Here is a 20,814-nt window from a genome sequence, read left to right as displayed (position 1 = left end):
CAGAGTCATTTAGCTCCCGAATTCATCAATGATTGATACCCAATGATGATTATCCAACGCAGGACAAGAGTACGGAGTCAGAACACGGACTCAAGCTTGCAAATTGCAAAACCTTTTGCTCATTCACTCATGACCAAAAACCACAGAGTCTATTTAAGTTTTAAAGCTTTATTAAAAGTAAAAATATTTATTAAAATCAAACTTGTCATAAAACATAAACAGTTGATTGAAAATGGAAAAGTGCTTAAAGTCATTTTTTATTTCACACATTTATTGTGGGCGAGCCGAGCCCTCACCTCGTTTGAACATTCATTTTTCTTTTTGGTGCAGAACCATTGGTCCTTCCCTTCGTCCTAATGATTTGTTCTTAGAAGTGAGGCTTCTGTCTGTTATGAGGAAAATGGTGCGTGTTAAAAAGCAAGCATTCATCAGTTGTGCCAAAAAGTGCAGAAAGACAACACCCTTCCCTGAAAAAAGGGACATTTTTACTTTAGAGTAGACAGTCACAAATTATTAGATTGGTTTCTGTATTCACATTTCTTCATTCCTAGACAAAATACTAGTGAGTGGTGTATGTCTATGACATCTAACATTCTTAAATGGACTTTGTAGGTGGAACATCTGGTGCCGGGCCCAGCGTGGAGGTGGAGGGAAGCTCTGGGGAGGAGGCGGAGCAAGTGCCGGACCAAACTGCTGTGCGGGTTGCCATGGTAGTGGCGGGCAGTGGTAAGCTCTTATATTCCTTACTTATTGAGATTGCAGACTGCATAGTGTGCCGCTCCCCGTGAGAAAACGTAAGGTTTGTCCAGATGAGAGACATGAAGAAGAATGATTGACATTTAGGGGCCTATTATGATGGTGGACGGACCTGAGTCCGTCCGTCACCATAGAGTAGGAGGGACCTCCTCCAGGGGAAGCGGCGGTCCCTCCGTGGTAATTAGGATGTGACGCCACCCTGGCGGTCACATCCTGTATTTTTATCATTGCGGCGGGTGCTGCTTGAAGCAACACCCGCTGCAATGATAAAAATGTAAGTTGTGCATTTGCATGCACAAAGTGGTAGGCACCGCGCGGTGCCTGCCGCTTTGTGCAGGCAAATGCAGGGGGGTACCATAGGTACCCCCCATATGCAGCCCCCACCCCCCCTTCACCCCTGGGGGCCCGCAACGGGCCCCCAAACAAAAATCCGTATGCCTTTGCACGGCGGAAATGCCACCGTGTAAAGGCATGTTCCTCCAGACATCCTAATATGGCTGGCGGTGTCTGATAGACACCGCCAGCCATGTTAGTGCATTTCCGCCGCGGACGGGAGGCGACCGCGGCGGAAAAGCTGCAGACTGAAAAACGATCCCCCAGCCATCCTAATCTGGCAGGGGGTCTTTTTCAGTCCGTTGTGGATTTCCCGCATCCTCCGGGCCGGCGGTGGATTCCGCCGGCCCGGAGGATGCGGGAAATCCGCAATCCTAATCTGCCCCATAGTTTGAATGGATGGATGCCTGGATCATGTTACTATCTGACTCTTAGATAGCATATGTGTATCTAGAGAGAGTAGACGGTCACTGGATGAACTAAGTGTTACTTTGAAGAGCATGTAACACCGCACCCGCACGTCCGTCCCAGTGTAGGAAAGGCAAGGAAAAGAAGTTGTAATTTTGTCCGAATACTACCATGAATAGTAGCAGTAGTTTGTATTGCAAACACAGCATATATCCGGCTATTACGATGGCCACTCACTACTACCTCTGAAAATAAGTTTAGTAGAACTCGTTCATTCATGTGTGGATGTATCACTGTTCACTCAATAAAAAAAACAAAAGCACCTAAAGTCATCCCATATGTAAGCAAATACATACCATGTGCAGTGATAGATAATCAGATTATTTATCTTCTTCATTTTCCTTTTCTAGTATTCATTTGCACTGTATGGTGAAGGTTAAATTAATTAAGCAGTAGCCCTTGTAACAGAGTATTCTCAGTGCCACCCGTAATAGAAAAGTAAGAGCATAACCACCTGCATGTACTGGACTGGTACAGTAACGCAAGTCTGTCTCACTGATCATGGCGGGCGTCTGTTTTTCTCGGGTGCAAGTTGACTGCGCTGGCATTATACCAGCTTGCAGAAGTTAACGTACCAATTTTGCTAAACAAGAGAGAAGAAGAAGAATAAGACTGGTGTATACTGTCATAGTCGACTCTAATGGAGTGAGTCCATAGTGCTCATAGAATTGATTGCTTAAACTCCCACTAATGTTAGAGCAAGGGTGAAGAAGTGGGAGGTTAGATAGATACTGGCCACAATAGTTATGTACTGCACTTGCAAGTTGCTAGTTCTACTGTGACACAACTTTCTGCTGAATCATTTTGTGTTAATCTTAAAGAGCAGTGGTTACAGACTATGTCTTTCTTTCTTCATATAGATGCTCCTTCCAAACCAACCCGGAAGGAGCTGGCTAGATGGGCCCGGCAACGGAGGCTGGAGGCCACTGTCGCTGAATATCGGCGGCTGGTGGCTCAGGAGGACTGGGACAAGCAGTCTACAACAACATCTACCGGCACTGCTGCATCCTCCTCCGCGCTCCCTGGGTAACCAGTCAGCGCAGCAGGTCTTCAGCGGTACGGAGCCGGGGTACCGCAGCCAACCGCCACCGCCGAGCAGCAAAGAAATCAGCTGCCCCCCACAGCACTTGCAAAAAGGGGACCTGGAGTTCTGGACTTTTTGGTTCCGTCCAGAGGTGTCAGGGAACAACACCCGAAGACCCCGGAGTTCCACCTGTCTTGGTGCACAAATAAACAGAAACACGGGCTTCTCGATGGTGGCGTCAAAGACCAAGGTTTATTACTGCAGGGACACAGAAGTCACAGAAACTACGCATGGGCAGTGTCTAGGAGCCTGTTCGATTTGTACAAAGTGGGTTGCTCCTTATATACTAAATATTAGGCTTCGGGCAAATTCTTTACATGTCAGTACATTCCCAAACCTTTGTGTCCTAAACAATAAATATTTGGCGTTGCACAGGAATCATCGACAATATCTGATGTCAAAACATTACGAACGAGGGGTTCCCACTTTTCCATCATAATCTCATGTCAACTTTTCATTCAAGACCCGGACCGCCTCATCGTAAATTTCGTTACCTCCCCCTAATAAAGGCCCAGAAGGAAAGGAGCAGAGCCAGGTGCAGAAGATAGAAAAGCAGGATAAGGGATGTTTGTGGGTTGTAAATGGGCAAGGCTACCAGCTCCGGCCGCCTAATCATGATCAGGCCAACGACCACAAGAACCAGTATAGCAGGACTAGCCTCGGGCAGAGGAGGCAGCCTTTGTCGAGTCATGCAGCTACAGCGTGTTCTGTTTCAAAGTGCACGTGTCACTAGAGAGGTGAATCGCCGGCTAAGGCTATGTGTCCTTAATTGAAATGAAGTGATCAGAGGTTATTGCGTATGTGAGGGCAAGAAACACAAAATGGCCGCCATGATCTAAGATGGATGCCATGGGTAGATCGGAAATATGTTTGTAACAGGAGTACTCTTGCTCGTAGCATAGCGAAAACACCAGGATATGCTAAATGGATCATTTGCGGTTCGCTGATACCAATATTATGTATTTCCGACAATATTGAAAACACGGGTTCAAATCGTCACGGAACCTCAGACCCTCCTTTTGCCCTTACATAGGCAATTACTCAGTCTATGTCAGAATCTAGTTCTATGCTCATCAGGTCAGTGACATGTTGTTGTATCATCATCCTTTCTCGCGCCTTTTCTCCAAACACAGGTGGTTTTCTATAACAGGTTGCAGCACAAAGACTACACAAAGCTGGACCACACTGGATAATCAGGCAACATGAGAATAGGAATACTAAGATGACACCAACGACCATCAGAACCTTCCATCCCCACGCTGATATCAGAGTCCAAAACCACTCTATAAAGGACCAATTTCCCTTGTCTACATGAATAGGGTCGGAAATCTTGTGTAGCTTAGAGATCGCCTCATAAACTGTTGGAGCATTATTGGGAATAAAGACACAGCAGCTCGATTGGATCATTCTGCATACCCCACCTCGATCTGCAAGTATTACGTCTAAAACCATACGGATCTGCAACGTCATGAGTCTATCCGCCTGAAGCTCAGCTGTCAAGTTGCTAAGGGCACCAGCAGTTTCGGTGATAGTAGATTCAACTACCCGTGTTAGCTGACGTATGTTTCTACTATTGGCCATAGGCCCCCAGAACGGAAGGAAACCTTTGAAGAAGTCTCCAGCTTTCTGACCAGCAGTATCTTCCTTGCTGAAGACACCTCTTGCTACTCTGGTTTTGTGATAATCAGATGAAGCAGTGTATGTTGGAGGCAACAACCGAGCAATATAACATGACCCTGAAAAGTCAGCAGGCAACCATGTATACGCTCTGTCTTGACAGATGAAGTAGGTACCCCTAGCAGTGAGAAAAGCAGGGGAGGAGTTAGACGGAAACACGTAAGTTTCGATGCACTCACTCCTCCCTAGCTGAGCTCTTGGATTTCTCCCATTACCTTGCAAACAGACCTGACCTCGGTGAGGTACAACCCAGATTGGAGTTGAGCTTTTACGCTTGCTTTCTCCTAAACTAAGGCGATACTCTGAAGAATTCCAACTCAAATATACTTGTAATTCGTCTCCAGGGTAAGATGGAGTGTTATTGACATCCTTGATCATATCAATAATACCCTGGACTAAAGCTTTGTTGACAGAGTTATATTTAGTGGAACGTGGTGGACGCGGAGGATAGGTTTCAAGGGCATAAGCAAAGATGGTTTGAAGGGCCTGAAATGATCCATTATAGCTGAAAGGCAAAACCAGATAGGGAATACCTTTATCCATAGTGTGGGGTATCAAGCCACACACCCAGCAGTCTGTAGTGTTAACTACCAGTTGGTGTTGGTGCAAGAGCTGTACAAAAGTGTTATTGATAAATTCTGAGCGTCGAGCTTGCTTATGTTCAGGAAACGAGTGAAAAGAGTGCATAGAAGAAACAGTAGAAGTAGCAGGATCAAGGGGAGGTACTGTAGTTACTGGCACAAAGATCAAATTTATACCAAAGACGATTCCATTCACCAATGTTATTAAAACAATCAAAAATGTAATGGCACATTGCATCAAAAAGCATTTGCTATGAAGGATTCTGTAAAGTCTGTTTCTGCGAACATAAATCACATTCTCTTGTTGCAGCGCAGGAAGCTCCATCTTCTACAATCCGCTCGCGACCACTGATGATGTGTACGTAGATGAAAATGCCTCTATTAGCCCTGGGAGTTCCCAAAACTAACAGAAAGATCGACCTTGTGTCTGATCCCTGCAGATTCAACTAGGCACACAGCCACGACCCTACGGCTACCCAGACGGCAAGGCAATTGAAAACAATAAAACAATAGCAAACTTCCTGGCTGAAGGCAAAGTGTTAAAATTTCAAATGTGTAGAAAATTGGCAGTTTCCTGCTTTATTTGTCCATATTACGAGGTCGTAAGTTGTATCTTAGTTTTGCAGGAATCGTTTGATCAGGAAACAGTGTAGTGTCGGTAAAGTTCGCAATGTTCAAGTTCGCAGATGGCAGAGTTTCTTCTGATGCAGAGGGCAAGTGTTCAGGAGTCAAAGAAGTATTTTCAGGAGGAGAGTCAGAGTTTGTAGTGTCAGTTATCACTTCAGCATCGCTAAAAGGGACAAACTTTGGTGTTTGTTCGCATTCAGAGGCACCAATTCCCTTCTTAACCCAGTCGTCGTAAGGAAGTGGCAAAGGCACACGTTTGACATGTGTTGCATGAATCCAATGCTTGTGACCAGCTACACGAACAGCAGTTCTTGTTGCAAGCAGCACCTGGAAGGGGCCGACAAACTTGGGTTGAAGGTTCTTCGTCCTCGCGAAATTTCGTACCACAACGTGGTCACCGGGTTTCAGCTGATGACCTGGACTCTCCGGAGGCTTTGGCAATGCATCGAAAACCTGTTGGTGAATAAGACTCAATTTAGCAGTCAAGTCGTAAAGGTAATCGATCAACATAGGATATTCCAGAGAACAAAACTCTTTTGGCCTAGGCACTCCCCAAACATTCGCAGGACGGCCAAAAACAATTTCGTATGGACTAAGCCCTACTCTAGAATGCACAGTTGCTCTTGTGGATAACAAAGCCAAGGGTAATGCGTCTGGCCAGGATAAACCCGTGGATGCCTGTATTTTAGCTAGTTTTAGTTTGAGGGTGCCATTGTAGCCCTCAACTAAACCAGCAGACTGGGGATGGTTTGCACTGTGGAACTTTTGTTTAATGTTCAAACCGGCACACACACTCTGCATAACTTTCCCTATAAACTCACTTCCGTTATCTGACCATACAATCCGTGGCATTCCATACCTAGGGAAATATTCTTTGAGAAGAATTTTGGCAGTTGATAGGGCAGTATTGTCCTTCAGTGGATATGCTTCGATCCATCTGGAGAATGCACAGACTACCACCAGGACGTATTTTAGATTATTACACCGATCCATGTGTATGAAATCTAGCTGAATTACTTTAAAGGGGCAGGAAGGAGGAGCGAAGTAACCAGCAGGAGTTGGGGTTCCCTTGCCAGGATTATGCATCAGGCATACCATACAATTTTTCACCACTCTCTCTGCACATTTACTGATCCCATCATTCTTCCAGACTGGAGCCAACATCTTACAGATTCCTTTAGAACTTATATGCGCTACTCCATGCGCCATTGTCACCACTGCAAGCACATACGCATCAGGCAACATCCAACGCTGTTGTTCCGACAAATCAATCCAACACCCACTTGAATCCAACTTACCCGTACTCTCTCTCCATGCACGCTTTTCCTCCTCAGTTGCTTCTTTCTGAATCTCTTTCACACTTTCCACTGTATCCTCACACATTCCAGACTCGGAAATCCATCTTGCAGACGTAGCGACATACATTCTACTCATCATATCTCTAGCTGTCTGTTTAGCGGTCTCATCAGCAAAAGCATTCCCACGACCAACATCGTCCGTGATTGCTTTATGAGCACTGCATTTCACAATTGCAACTTCAATCGGCAAGGTTAGAGATTCCAACAAGTCGTTAACTAGCTGACCATGTTGAATCTTAGTCCCATGGGACGTAATGAAACCTCTTTCTTTCCACAAACGACCAAAACTATGGGCCACGCCAAACGCGTACTGACTATCTGTGAACACATTCACTCTCTTTCCCTTAGCTAAAACACACGCTCTTGTTAGAGCTATTAATTCTGCAGCTTGGGCAGAATTCTGACTCACTCTTGCAGTCTCCACAATCGTTCTCAAAGTCGTTACCGCATAAGCAGTAGTCACATCACCATTCTCCAATTTAAAACATGACCCATCCACATACAACGTGCCATCTGGATCTGACAACGGAGTGTCTTTTAAATCAATTCGTCCTTTTGTCTCTTCCTCAGTTCTAAAACAACAATCATGGGGCTCAGAATCACTCGACTCTTGATTAGTCGGCAACAAAGTTGCTGGATTCAATACGTTGCATCTTTTAATCTGAATATGACTTGCTAGCAGTGTCAGCTCATAGCCAGATAATCTAGCACTGGTAAGGTGTTGTGTCTTGGTTCTGTTCATGAGTGTATCCACAGCATGAGGAACCATGACCACTAGCATGTTGTTCATCACCAAACCAGCAGATTGTCGAATGGAAGCTGCAGCTGCCGCTGTAGCTCTCAAACAACTAGGCAATGCTCTAGCTACCGGATCTAATGTTGATGAAAAATACGCACAAGGGCGTTGTTTATCACTGAATTTCTGTGTCAGAACACTCAACGCACAACCTTCTCTTTCGTGAACATAGAGCGTGAATGGCTTACTGTAGTCGGGTGTACCCAATACAGGAGCTGAACACAATGCTTTTCGTAACTCAGAAAAACTCTCCTGACATTCATCAGACCAGGGCACCGGACTCGGAACACCTTTCCCAGTCAAAGCTACCAATGGTTTCGCTAAAAGAGAAAAATTTGGGATCCACTGCCTACAGTAAGAGGTAATACCTAGAAAGGCACGTACTTCTCTCTGAGTGCGGGGAACATTCATCTGAGTAATTGCTTTTATTCTCTCTGGGGTCAACTTCCTTCCCTCCTTTGACAAGAGATGACCTAGGTAGGTCACTTCTTGGCAGCAGTATTGCAATTTCGAAGGTGACACTTTGTGATTCAAATTGGACAAATGATGCAATAACGAGATCGTAGCTGCTTTGCAAGTTTCTTTGTCATCGGCAGCCACTAGAAGATCGTCTACATACTGCACTAGGGCAGAACCTTGAGGAAGTACAAAAGAATCTAACTGACTTTTTAATGCCTGACTGTAAATGGACGGACTCTCACAATAGCCTTGTGGAGCGCGTTTGAACCTGAAGCTTCGACCTCCTAGACAGAAGCCGAAAATATCCCTGCTTTCCTCGGCTATCGGAATGCTGAAAAAGGCATTCTTCAAGTCGATGACTGAAAACCATGTGGCTGTTGCAGGAATCAAAGTTAACAAGGCAGTGATGTCTGGAACCACAGGAAACTGCGGAACCACAATCTTATTAACCTCTCTGAGATCGATAACAAATCTATATACTGGAGGCTTTGTAGGATCAGTTCGTTTCAAAATTGGTAATACAGGACTGTTACAAACATTTCCTCTAGTTTCTTCGACCACACCTTTCTTAATCAGATCTTGTACGATCAATAAAAGTGCACGTTCACCTTCACTAGAAATTTTGTATTGGGGAATTCGTGGAAATTTTACATTTGTTTTCAAAGTGACTACATATGGTGGTATTTCTAAGAGGCCTACATCATTAGGACCAGTCGCCCAAAGAGTATCAGGGAGTGAACGTAGCTCTGGCAGGAGTGCATCCATTGACAAGTACATCGGAGAGGTGATTTTTTTTACCCAATGTTAGCTGTACTCCTTCCGGAGAACAGTGCAATGTCGCATATAGGCGTTTTAATAAGTCTAAACCAAGTAGATTTTCATTACAGCCTGTCGTTAAAATCAAGGGTGCTTTCAATTGACACGGTCCAACAGAAATAGACAAAGGACCAGATACAGGGTTGTAAACAGGGGCGCCTGAAAAACCAACAGAAACATTTGTTAAGCCGGACAAAGGTGCGCCAGGTAAGCATGGGCGAATTTTGCGAATCTCGCGTTCGCGAATTTTGCGGATTTGCGAATCTCGCAATCCGCAAAATCCGCGAATTCTCGCGAATTTGCGGATTTTTTTTTTTGTGTTTGCGCGGGTTTCTGCCAGTTCGCGAGGGTTTTGTACAATGTCGCAAATTGCGAACTTACCTGTCGGGTCGCAAGTTTCGCGAACTTGTTGTTTCTACGTGTCCAGCCTGTTTGGGACACTCTTCTTCATCACTGCCACTCTCTGTCACCACTGCCACTCTCTGACTACTCATGCCACCCTCTGGCCCACCCATGCCACCCTCTGTTTCATCACAGCACCCTCTGGTTGTCCAGTCAGTGTACATTATTGTGGCAACGCAAGCACACCTTCCCTGCCTCAAGTGACCTGAATTAATTTGGGGCTGATTAATGTGTCACAGAATATTTTTTTAGCTGGCACCTGCTTCCTTAGTGCTTCCTGATTAGTGAACTTTTGCACTTGCTAAGTGCTTTCATTGTTGCAAAATTAGTTACAACACCTGCCCTGCCCCAACTGACAATAATGAATTAGGGGCTGATTAATGGATTTGAACTGCCAGCCTGGCTCCTGCTTGTCTCCCTTAGCTGTAATTCAGGACCTTTGTGGCATATGTGTAACTATTCTGAGGTTCAGAGCAGGGTCACATAATAGTTGCAACTGGCAACTGAACTCTGGAGGGGCCCCTCAGCAAGCACTACAGGAAATGGCTACTAATGATGAGCCTGAACTTTTGAACCTGGTAAGTAGTTTCAGTTTTGATAAGATCGTATTTCAGCAATTTTGCACTTATTCGCGGGGCGCGAAGTTGTACTGGGAAGCCGCGAACTCACGCGAACAGTGCGAGCAGTGCGAGCAAAATCCGCTGCTCGCGGATTTGCGGATTTTGCGGGAGATTCGCGAATCTCGCGGATTGCGAATTTACCGAAAATCCGCAAAATCCGCGAGCGAAACGGATTTTCCACCCACACCTAGCGCCAGGGAGTTTCGCATGAATGATAGAACTTTTTGCGACACCAGTATCCAACAGAAACGGTTCGACTACACCTGATGTTGCTACTGCGACATAAGGCCCACTCTGATCCACTGGAACTGATACTACTCCCTCTCTCTGTCCATGGCTGTCCTAGTACCCATTTTGCTGAAATCCCTCATCCACTTCACAATAGTCTTCAACATGATACTGCTGAGATCTATTTTGCTGGGCAGACTGTCCATTTTGCTGATCAAAGTGATTGGAAGGACGATCATTCGTTTGTGGAGGCATAGCACCTCGTCCTCGACCTCTGGAATTCTGCACAAAACCACCACGACCTCTCTGAGCTGCTGCTGCGTTATTTTGCGCTAAGACTGGACACTCATTCTTATAGTGACCCTCTTTCTTACAGTATGCACACTGATTCCATTGATATTGTGGCCTCGGTGAACTATAATCTGTCCTTTGATATGACCCTTGCTGCGTATTAGTCTGATTCGTGCGAGGCGGATATGCCTGTTGTAAAAGAACTTTAGTTTTTAAATCTTTCGTTTTCTTATCTGATTTCTCTTTTTCCTCTTTATCCCTATTTTCATAATACTGTGCAGTTGCAAGTATTTGCGCAGTTGTAGAGACAGCCCACGCACTCTCGGAATCTTTCAATTTGTTGCAGAACTCTGGTAGCAAATTGTGTAAAAATTTATCGACAAATAATCTCTGTCCTCCTTCTGTGCTCATATCCTGACCACTATGATCTACAAAAGTCTCTTCGAACCTCGTGAAGAAGTCGGAGACACTTTCGTCTTTCTTTTGCCTGCATGCGGACAACTTGTCCCAGTTAACGCGCAGTGCTGGCATCAGAGTCTTCATTAAGTCAATTATCCTACCTGGAAGATTAGCAATTAGAGGTTCGGGTTTGGAACCACCTATTTGCTGACCATCTGCTGCAATGATAGCTGCCCAATCACCACCTAGAGCAACTGGATGATTCTCCCTACGAATTTTAGCCCAAATTGGTTGCGGAACTACATTCCCAAATAACATGTCGATGTCCGCTAGATTCATAACACAAGCCTCAACTGTTTGTGCTAACTCCTTATAATATCCAGCAGGATTCTTACGCGGATCTGGCAAGGCCTGTTTTACTGCTAATACTTCAGCTCGCTTCCAAGGAATGTGTATCCACACTCTCTGGAACTGTGCCGGAGCGGCTGCAATACCATGGGCCGCATTAGCTTGCACAGCTTCGCGCCAAATAGGAGGAACCTCCCTCATTGGATATTGGCCAGTCCGCTTCGTACTACTTTTCTCTAAGTCTCTCGGTGAACGAAGAGATGGATCATTTCTAAAACTTAAAATCAGTTCCATCGCTTCTTTTATATCTTGACCGACTATCATACCTGCAGCAAACTCTTTTTGAACATTAATTAATTCTTCTAGGTTCGATTCAGAATCATCTTCTTCTAATTCATCACGCAACAGGGAGCACATCTCGTCAAAAACATACCGTTGCGTTGGTTCCTTCCACTGCATAAAAGTATCGAGTACATCTCTCGTACTATATCTCCTACTCTTCGAAATCCATCTAAGAGCCGTGGAATCCAAGATTCCCCGTTCCTCAGTACTTGGAAGCTGACTGCGTCTCTGTACAGAGTCAGAGGCAGGAGTCTTAATTAAGGTTTTATAGAAAGGAGACAGAATATTAGAGACGGAATCAGTGATTCTTCGACGAACAGTAAGCGGAGTCATAATACTAGCAGATGTAGAGAACACAGAAGCAGTAGGAATAGATAGCGGGACAGTAGGAGTATCAGGTAAGACAGCTTGTGAAACATGAGGTGTAAGCGATACAGGTATAGGGTAAGAAGCCGGCAACCCAGGGAGTGGAGGTGCCGAAGGAATATTCACATTAATTATAGGAGGTACAGGAGCTTGATTCTGGGGTGCAGGAGCAGGAATGCCAGGTTGTCCAGCAACCGGCAATTGAACATTCGGTACAGGCGGAGCCGTAGCACCTTGTGCATACGGTGGAGGTGACTGTAACAAGTAAGACAACAGAGGATCGTTTTCGAGGTCCTCTACGGTCTTAGTTGTTTTCGATGGCAAGGCAGGATAGCACTTGTCGATTGCTAAATTATGCTCCCTAATGGCCACCTCTACGGCCTTCTCAGACTCGTTGACTTGCAGCTGCTTAACAGCCTGCTCTAGAGTCAACTCTTGCTCTTTTTGCTCTTTCTTTAACCTTTTAATTTCTCTCTGTTTGGATTCTTTTCGCCAATAACGGAAAGAATCAAACATTGCCGGCCGGGCTTTCTTCCTAAACAATTTCGCTTCCAAATTATCAAGGATTTCGGGTTCAAAACTACCATGCAGTGGCCAACTAAGGACACCATCTTTTTCCGTATAGCGGACCCACACCTCATTATAAGATATAGGACCCACACCAAACTTACAATACAAATCATATAGAGGAGTCCCAATCGGAGGAACCAGACATGAATCCTCCAATCGTGAATCACTGTTGCAACCAAAACAAGACAACATACAATTTCTCCGACTTACCATTTTGTAATCCGGAACACAGAACAAACAAAACAAGAAACAGTTATGTGCACTTGAACCAAGAACTTAGGCCTACCAAAACCGAACTGATGTATCGATACCCAAACTAAACCAAATAGATTATCGCAACCAGAACAACCAGTGATAATCTTACAAAACCAAACCAAACCAAGAACCGAAAAAGGATTTTAACAACCCTCACGAAGTAACCAACTAGCAACCACTGAATACTTAACTGAGGCACTGAAGACGTCACCAAGGAGAAACCCGTCACGTTTCGCCGTACTAAGGACTGCACCTCGGGTCCAAGACAGGGCGACGGTCAAGGCAACGGCCCACTGCAGCCGTCCGAACGGGAACCCTCGTGGAAGAGAACTTCGGGCCACTTTTGCGATATGCCGGGATCGATGAAGTGGGGCGCCTCCCTCAGGAATCTTCACACGAAGCTTCTCGAACTCTTCAGGCTTTTGGACCGGTACCGAATGACGTCGCCCCACGATGGGCGCCAATTGGAGTTCTGGACTTTTTGGTTCCGTCCAGAGGTGTCAGGGAACAACACCCGAAGACCCCGGAGTTCCACCTGTCTTGGTGCACAAATAAACAGAAAGACGGGCTTCTCGATGGTGGCGTCAAAGACCAAGGTTTATTACTGCAGGGACACAGAAGTCACAGAAACTACGCATGGGCAGTGTCTAGGAGCCTTTTCGATTTGTACAAAGTGGGTTGCTCCTTATATACTAAATATTAGGCTTCGGGCAAATTCTTTACATGTCAGTACATTCCCAAACCTTTGTGTCCTAAACAATAAATATTTGGCGTTGCACAGGAATCATCGACAATATCTGATGTCAAAACATTACGAACGAGGGGTTCCCACTTTTCCATCATAATCTCATGTCAACTTTTCATTCAAGACCCGGACCGCCTCATCGTAAATTTCGTTACCTCCCCCTAATAAAGGCCCAGAAGGAAAGGAGCAGAGCCAGGTGCAGAAGATAGAAAAGCAGGATAAGGGATGTTTGTGGGTTGTAAATGGGCAAGGCTACCAGCTCCGGCCGCCTAATCATGATCAGGCCAACGACCACAAGAACCAGTATAGCAGGACTAGCCTCGGGCAGAGGAGGCAGCCTTTGTCGAGTCATGCAGCTACAGCGTGTTCTGTTTCAAAGTGCACGTGTCACTAGAGAGGTGAATCGCCGGCTAAGGCTATGTGTCCTTAATTGAAATGAAGTGATCAGAGGTTATTGCGTATGTGAGGGCAAGAAACACAAAATGGCCGCCATGATCTAAGATGGATGCCATGGGTAGATCGGAAATATGTTTGTAACAGGAGTACTCTTGCTCGTAGCATAGCGAAAACACCAGGATATGCTAAATGGATCATTTGCGGTTCGCTGATACCAATATTATGTATTTCCGACAATATTGAAAACACGGGTTCAAATCGTCACGGAACCTCAGACCTCAATCAATCAATCAATCAATCAAGTATTTGTAAAGCGCACTAACAAAACCCAGGAGGGTCTCAAGGTGATGTGGGGTGAGAGGTGACGCTACTGCTCGAAAAGCCAGGTCTTGAGGAGTCTTCTGAAGGTGAGAAGCTCTCGGGTCTGCCGTAGGTGGGTCGGGAGGGTGTTCCAGGTCTTGGTGGCGAGGTAGGAGAAGGACCTGCCACCGGGGGTCTTTCGTTGGATGCGGCGAACAGTGGCAAGGGTGAGGCTGGTGGAGCGGAGCTGGGGGGTGGGGGGTGTAGAAGCTGAGTCTGCTGTTTAGGTAGGCTGGCCCGGCATTGAGGAGTGACTTGTGTGCATGGGGGAGGAGCTTGAAGGTGATCCTCTTGTCGACAGGGAGCCAGTGCAGGTCTGTAAGGTGGGGGGTGATGTGGCTGCGGCAGGGGATGTTGAGAATAAGTGGGGCAGAGGCGTTTTAGATATGTTGTAGTTGACGTAGGTGTTTGGCTGGGATTCCTGGGAAGAGTGCATTGCCATAGTCCAGCCTGCTGCTGACGAGGGCCTGTGTCACTGTCCTTCTTATTTCGGTCGGGATCCACTTGAAGATCCTGTGGAGCATGCAGAGGGTGTTGTAGCAGGAGGAGGGGATGGAGCTGACCTGCTTCGACATGGTGAGGGAGGAGTCGAGGATGAATCCTAGGTTGTGTGCTTGTTTGGTGGGTGTCGGTGCTGTTCCCAGTGTGGTCGCTCACTACTGGTCGTCCCAGGCTGAGGGAGTGGGTCAGAGGATGAGGACCTCCATCTTGTCTGAATTCAGTTTCAGACAGCTGCTCCTCATCCAGTCGCCGACAGCCTTCATTCCCTCGTGGAGGTTGGTTTTGGCAGTGTGCAGGTCATTGGGGAGGGAGAGGATGAGCTGGGTGTTGTTGGGTTAGGAGATGATGTTGAGGTCGTGATGGCGGGCCACTTGTTTGAGGGGGGCCATGTAGACGTTGAACAGCATCAGGCTGAGGGATGAGCCATCGGAGACGCCGCAGATAATGCTGGTGGATTTGGAACAGAAGGGTGGGAGAAGGACGCTTTGGGTTCTGCCGGAGAGGAAGGACGTGGTCTATTCGAGGGCCTTCTCATGAATTCCGGTTTCTTGGAGGCGTGTCTTTAGTGTGCAGTGGCAAACTGTGTTGAAGGAAGCTGACAGGTCCAGGAGGATGAGGGCTGATTTTCTCAGTTATCCAGTTGGTGTCTGATGTTGTCTGTGGTGGAGATGAGGGCTGTCTTGATGCTGTGGTTTCATCTGAATCCGGACTGGGACGGGTCTAAAATGTTGTTGTCCTCGAGGTGGCGGGCCAGCTCCATGTTGAGGATTTTCTCGATGACCTTTGCCGGGAACGGGAGCTGGCAGATGGCCCGGAAGTTCTTTGAGATCGTTGGGGTCTGCCTTGGGCTTCATGAGGAGGGCGTTGATTTTGGCATGTTTCCAGCTTTCCAGCAATGTCGCTGTCTCGAAGGAGATGTTGATGACCTTCCGTAGCAGGGGTGCGATGGGTGTGTATGCTCTGTTGAACACGTGGTGTGGGCAGGGGTCTGATGGTGATCCTGAGTGGATGGAGTTCATGACCTTCCGTATCTCGTCGTCATTTACGTTGGACCAGGAGGTCAGGTGGTTGGTGCGGGTGGTGTTTGCAGCAGTGGAGTCTGACGTGGTCAGGATGGTCGTGGTGTTGAAGCTGTTGTGGAGGTCGGCGATCTTGCGGTGGAAGAAGGTGGCCACTGAGTCACACAGTGCTTGTGATGGTGGGATGTCATAGGCCTTGGAGCTGGGGTTGGAAAGTTCCTTCACAATGCTGAAGAGCTCTTTGCTGTCATGTGCATTGTTGTCCTGGTGCTCTTTGAAGGAGGATCTCTTGGCTAGCCTGATGAGGTGGTGATGTCTGCGGGTGGTGTCCTTGTGGTCTGCGTGGCTGTAAGGAATGTTTCTGCATGCACGTTTGGAGGTCTAGAGCTCTTCGGTGAACCAGGTGGCTTTCTTGCTGGTGTGGTTGTTATGGAGTTTCTTGAGCTGGGCGAGGCTGTTGCCACAGTCATCGATCCACTGTCTGAGGCTGCGGGCGGTGGCGTCTGGGTCGGTGGGGTCAGTGAGTGGGTGGGTTCCGGGCAGGGGGAGTGTCAGCTGGCCTACGGTGACTTTGCTCCAGCAGCGGTTGGGCTGCGGTTGGGTGCGGTGGTGCAGCAGTTGGGTGCGGTAGTGCGTGGTTGGTTTCTTGAAGGTGAAGTGGATACATCAGTGGTCGGTCCAGTGGAGTTCAGTGGTGTTGTTGAAGGTGACGTGGGTGCTGGTGGAGAAGACGGGGTCAAGCATGTGGGTGGTGGCATGGGTGGGTGCGGTGACGAGTTGTCTGAGGCCGAGGTTGGCAAGGTTGTCGATCAGTGTGGCGGAGTTGGTGCCATTGTTGTTCTCGAGGTGGAAGTTGAGGCCCCCGAGGAGGATGTAGTCCATGGAGTCGAATGCGTGGGTGCTGGCGATGTCAGTGATGGAGTCGCTGAACTGTACTCGGGGTCCGGGGGATCTGTAAACGAGGGTTCCTCTGAGGGTAGTGTTAGGGTCGGGTGGATCCGGAAGTGTAGGTGCTCGGCGGTGCTGAGGGTGTTGTCCGCGTCGGTAGATACCTTGAGGGTGGATTTGTAGACGATGGCTATTCCTCCTCATATTCCATTGGTGCGGTCCCTGCGGGTGACATTGTAGCCGTCCAGGATGGCAATGCCGATGTCGGGCACCGAGTAGTCGTGCCACCTCAGGTAAGCATAGACTATTTGCAAACACCACGTCACAAGAGAATACAATGTCATTCAGGAGGTTTCCATGTGATGTATGAGAAAAGTGTAATTTCCAAAAGTAATCCCACACAGCCCCCTATCCCACTTATTGCATAGGAAACAATTAAAATCCTCTCCCCAAATAACAAATACATACTATTCCAACTAAGCAAGTCTATCACATCTCTGCTTAACTTTCCCAATAGTTCTCCCACCATTTCAGAGGAGGCGTTGTTATAAAAATCCAATATAATCACAAAGGATGTCTGGTCCATGTGCATACTAACGATATGGTAGTGACTATTATTAACAACTAACTCAACTCTCCTGGTTTGTAAGAAATTGGAGATATAAGCACAAAGGCCCCCTTTTGCTCTACCATCTGTCGATCTAGGTGCTGGGGTGTGAAATGTTTTGTAGCCACACAAATTAATTGGCTCCTCATCCAAGATTTCTTGTAAACAAAATATCTCATATTTGTTCACGTAATCCAGCCACACTTTCTTGGTCACTTTTGTTTTCAATCCAGCCACATTCCAAAACATTATCTGGCATTTGGTATCCTTCACATTACTGCCCGGTATAATTTCATTGTGGGGCGTGGAGGTATGTGGAATGACATGTTACTTCTCTACATAATTAGCATCTGTGCTAGCTGATATCTCTTGAGGTGGTTGGTCTGCTATGATACAACTGGGGCAGAATGATAGGGGGCCCTTATAGCGGACATTATTCAAGGGGCTAATTGTAATAGCTTGCGTGGAGTCCACAGGTCTCAGACAGTCCCTCTTCAAGCTGGTTAAGTCTATCAAAGCTGTTTTGGGTAGGAATATTAAAATGTCTCCTGTAAAGTGGAGTAGGGTTTTCCCACTTTGACCTAGGGGGATTTCAATGTGAAGGCTGATAAAAAATATCCTAAGGGAACAGTACTAATGTGTGAGTCTTCCATAAAGTTATCTCCGACTCTACTCAAGATCAATCTCACAAAGTTTGGCATTTTAAATGTCAATACAACACAGTCCCCTTGGTGATTTGTTGGCCCTCTTCCTAGCCAGCCCAAACTCCTTACCATCTTGAACTTGTCAATTAATTTTTTTCGTTAGGCCTGACCTACAACCCAGCCACTGTAAGGTCTTATTTGTTTAATTCTCCCAGAACTGATGTCCAATGCAGCTGCTTTTAATGAAGTTCCTGCCCTGGACAAAAAACCATAAAATTTGGGTGGATCAACTACATAAATACCATCCGGGTAGACATAGGTGTGCCCAAAGAGCTAGAAGGTCACCCTCCCACATACTCTAGGGACACACTAAAATCACAGTTTTGGGCTTGGGTAGAACAGAAGAACGTTATGAATACACGAAATGACTGCTTACCTGACCTGTTCTTTGATATTAAATCTAGCAGACGGCTAGAAAGCTTCTTTAATTTCATAAAAATGCCAGAACATAGGAAATGATACATTAAATTTAGACACAGTTGCCTTCCTATCAATGCCTTCACTCATACCTGGAGGACACATATATTACAGCGCAAGGGCTGTCCTTCTTGCCCTTGCCTTAAAGAAACAATAGGCCATGTATTTTTTGATTGCCCCGCCTACACCAAACTCAGGAGGAACTGGCTTACCCCTGTATGTAGATACTTAGGGTCACATAATCACAAAGAAGCCCTACTTAATCTGAAGTCAGACATGAGACCATTCTTTGCTTGTGCAACAGCAAAAATTCTGAGTGAATTATGGTCCATTAGAAGGAGGGCCCTATCGACTTGTAGGAAGTAAATGAATTGAAATCCAAATGATCTGAACAGATGAGTGTTTATTTCGCACTAGCACTTTGGATTGTAAATATCTGGGTTGCTTGCTATTTTAATTTTGATGTTAGGACACATCTTCTAAATACTGAAATATGCTTATATTTGCACTGTGTACATATTGTATCTTTGTGATAAGCGTTTTATCCTAATTTTTATCTTTATTTAAATTATCAAAAACCTGTATAGGAAGAATTTTGATCTACAGTACCTGTTATTCTGATTATTGCCACGCATGATCTATTTGCTTCTTTCTATTATGGTAATGGAAAACCGAAATAAAGACTTTTGGGATTTTAAATGTGATTTGTTGGCCCTCTTGCTAGCCATCCCACTCTCCTTATCATCTTAAATTTGTCAAATCATGTTTTCATTAGGCCTCACCTACAACCCAGCCACTGCAAGGACTTATTCCTTAAATTCTCCCTTGATTCTCCCATCTTATCTGCCAGTGTGTGTAGGGACATTAACTAGAACCACTACATATGGTGTGACAGCTGGTGCTAAATTTAGGCATTTGGCATGTTGTGATCCCTGAGTCCGGCTCGCATAGCTTGGAATTACTAAAGGTCGAAATGATACTGACTTAAACATGGCTGGTGCAGTAGTAGATAAGTGGGAACATATCTAGGGGTGTTAAAACTAATTGTAGCAGGACCAATGTGGTTTGTATTTGAACTATTAATGTGATGGTCATCTTTAATAATATGGCCAGATGGACTCATTCTGCCAGATACTGATAGCTGAACTATGTCTAAGCATTTTACTAAAGACGCCTCAATAACACCTATTCTGGTTGTCAGGCTTCCTAGGCTGTCTCTAATCAATGTGTCTAGAGCATCCAGCTTTACTTTTAACTTTCCTACCTCACTCTGCGTGCGCATATTAGTGCTAATTAATGATTTTTCCCAGTTTTCAGATATGTTAGCTCGTATGGACTTTGTCCTTTTAGGGGCCCTTCTTTGGGTTTTAGGAGAGAGCCTCTCTATCATAATAGGGTCTGAAACCTCCCCACCATAAGTGCTTGGGCAATTACTCGGGTTCCTGGTGCGCTTATTTGGGGGCTGGTGCTGTGCGTCGTGTTCCTGCTCACTGCCTGACAAGTGACAAGTGGTCAGAGATATTCATCACACAGCCATTTATACCCAGCTTACTTCTCTGTTCCACGAATAATTCAGAACACACTTTCACTGAGGTACTCTCATCTACCCCGGGTTTTAAGGCCTCTTTGACCGTATTGATCTGCCGTTCTATGGTGCCTACAGCATCAGTGAGATAATTAAGTAAGGACTGGCGGGAATGCTCCCCTGTTTTAACTGGCTTCTTATTCTGAGTGGAGATTGTTTTTCTCTTCCCCATGCTGAATATGTTGCATACAAGTCACAGAAATCAAGGTAGGAGAACCAAAACTTTTAACAAATAGCAGAAGGAGAGATAAGAATAAATATATTTACAAAGAGAACTTAATGCCCTTCAACAACACTCCCTTGAGGATAAATAACAACAAAGCAGAAGTCCAGCTTCAATCCAGATTAACAGTGAATGTCTAAAAAGTTCCTTTCCTCACAATACAATACCTTAGGACATAGATGTCAGAGCTGTGACCCGGCCCGGCCTCTGTTGGTCTATGACGCGCACGTCCGGTGCTGCGGGAGCCCGCGGCCGCTTAAGAGCAGGGGCTGTGGCACAAAGGGCGTGCTGGCGCCTCCAGGCGCAGGGGCTACTGAGGATTGTAGGCAGTCCCCCCTCGCAGCAGTAAAGTACGCTGTGCAAGCGGGGTAACGACCCCCTGTAGTACTCCTTCTCCTGTCCTCCAAAAGTGCGTAGTGCAAAGTTATCAGGTGAGACTCCCGCCCGATGGTGCCCGCGGCCACTTAAGAGTGGTGGCTAATGCACAAAAGGCGTGCTGGCGCCTCCAGGCACAGGGGCTTCTTGGGATTGTGGGCTTAGAATGTTGATTTTGAGGTCGTTTTTAATGCTGATGCACTTTCTTTGTTGTTTGA

This window comes from Lissotriton vulgaris, chromosome 2_1 (genome assembly GCF_964263255.1).
Source record: "Lissotriton vulgaris chromosome 2_1, aLisVul1.2, whole genome shotgun sequence".
Lineage (NCBI taxonomy): Eukaryota > Metazoa > Chordata > Amphibia > Caudata > Salamandridae > Lissotriton > Lissotriton vulgaris.
Note: the sequence above shows the minus strand (reverse complement) of the source record.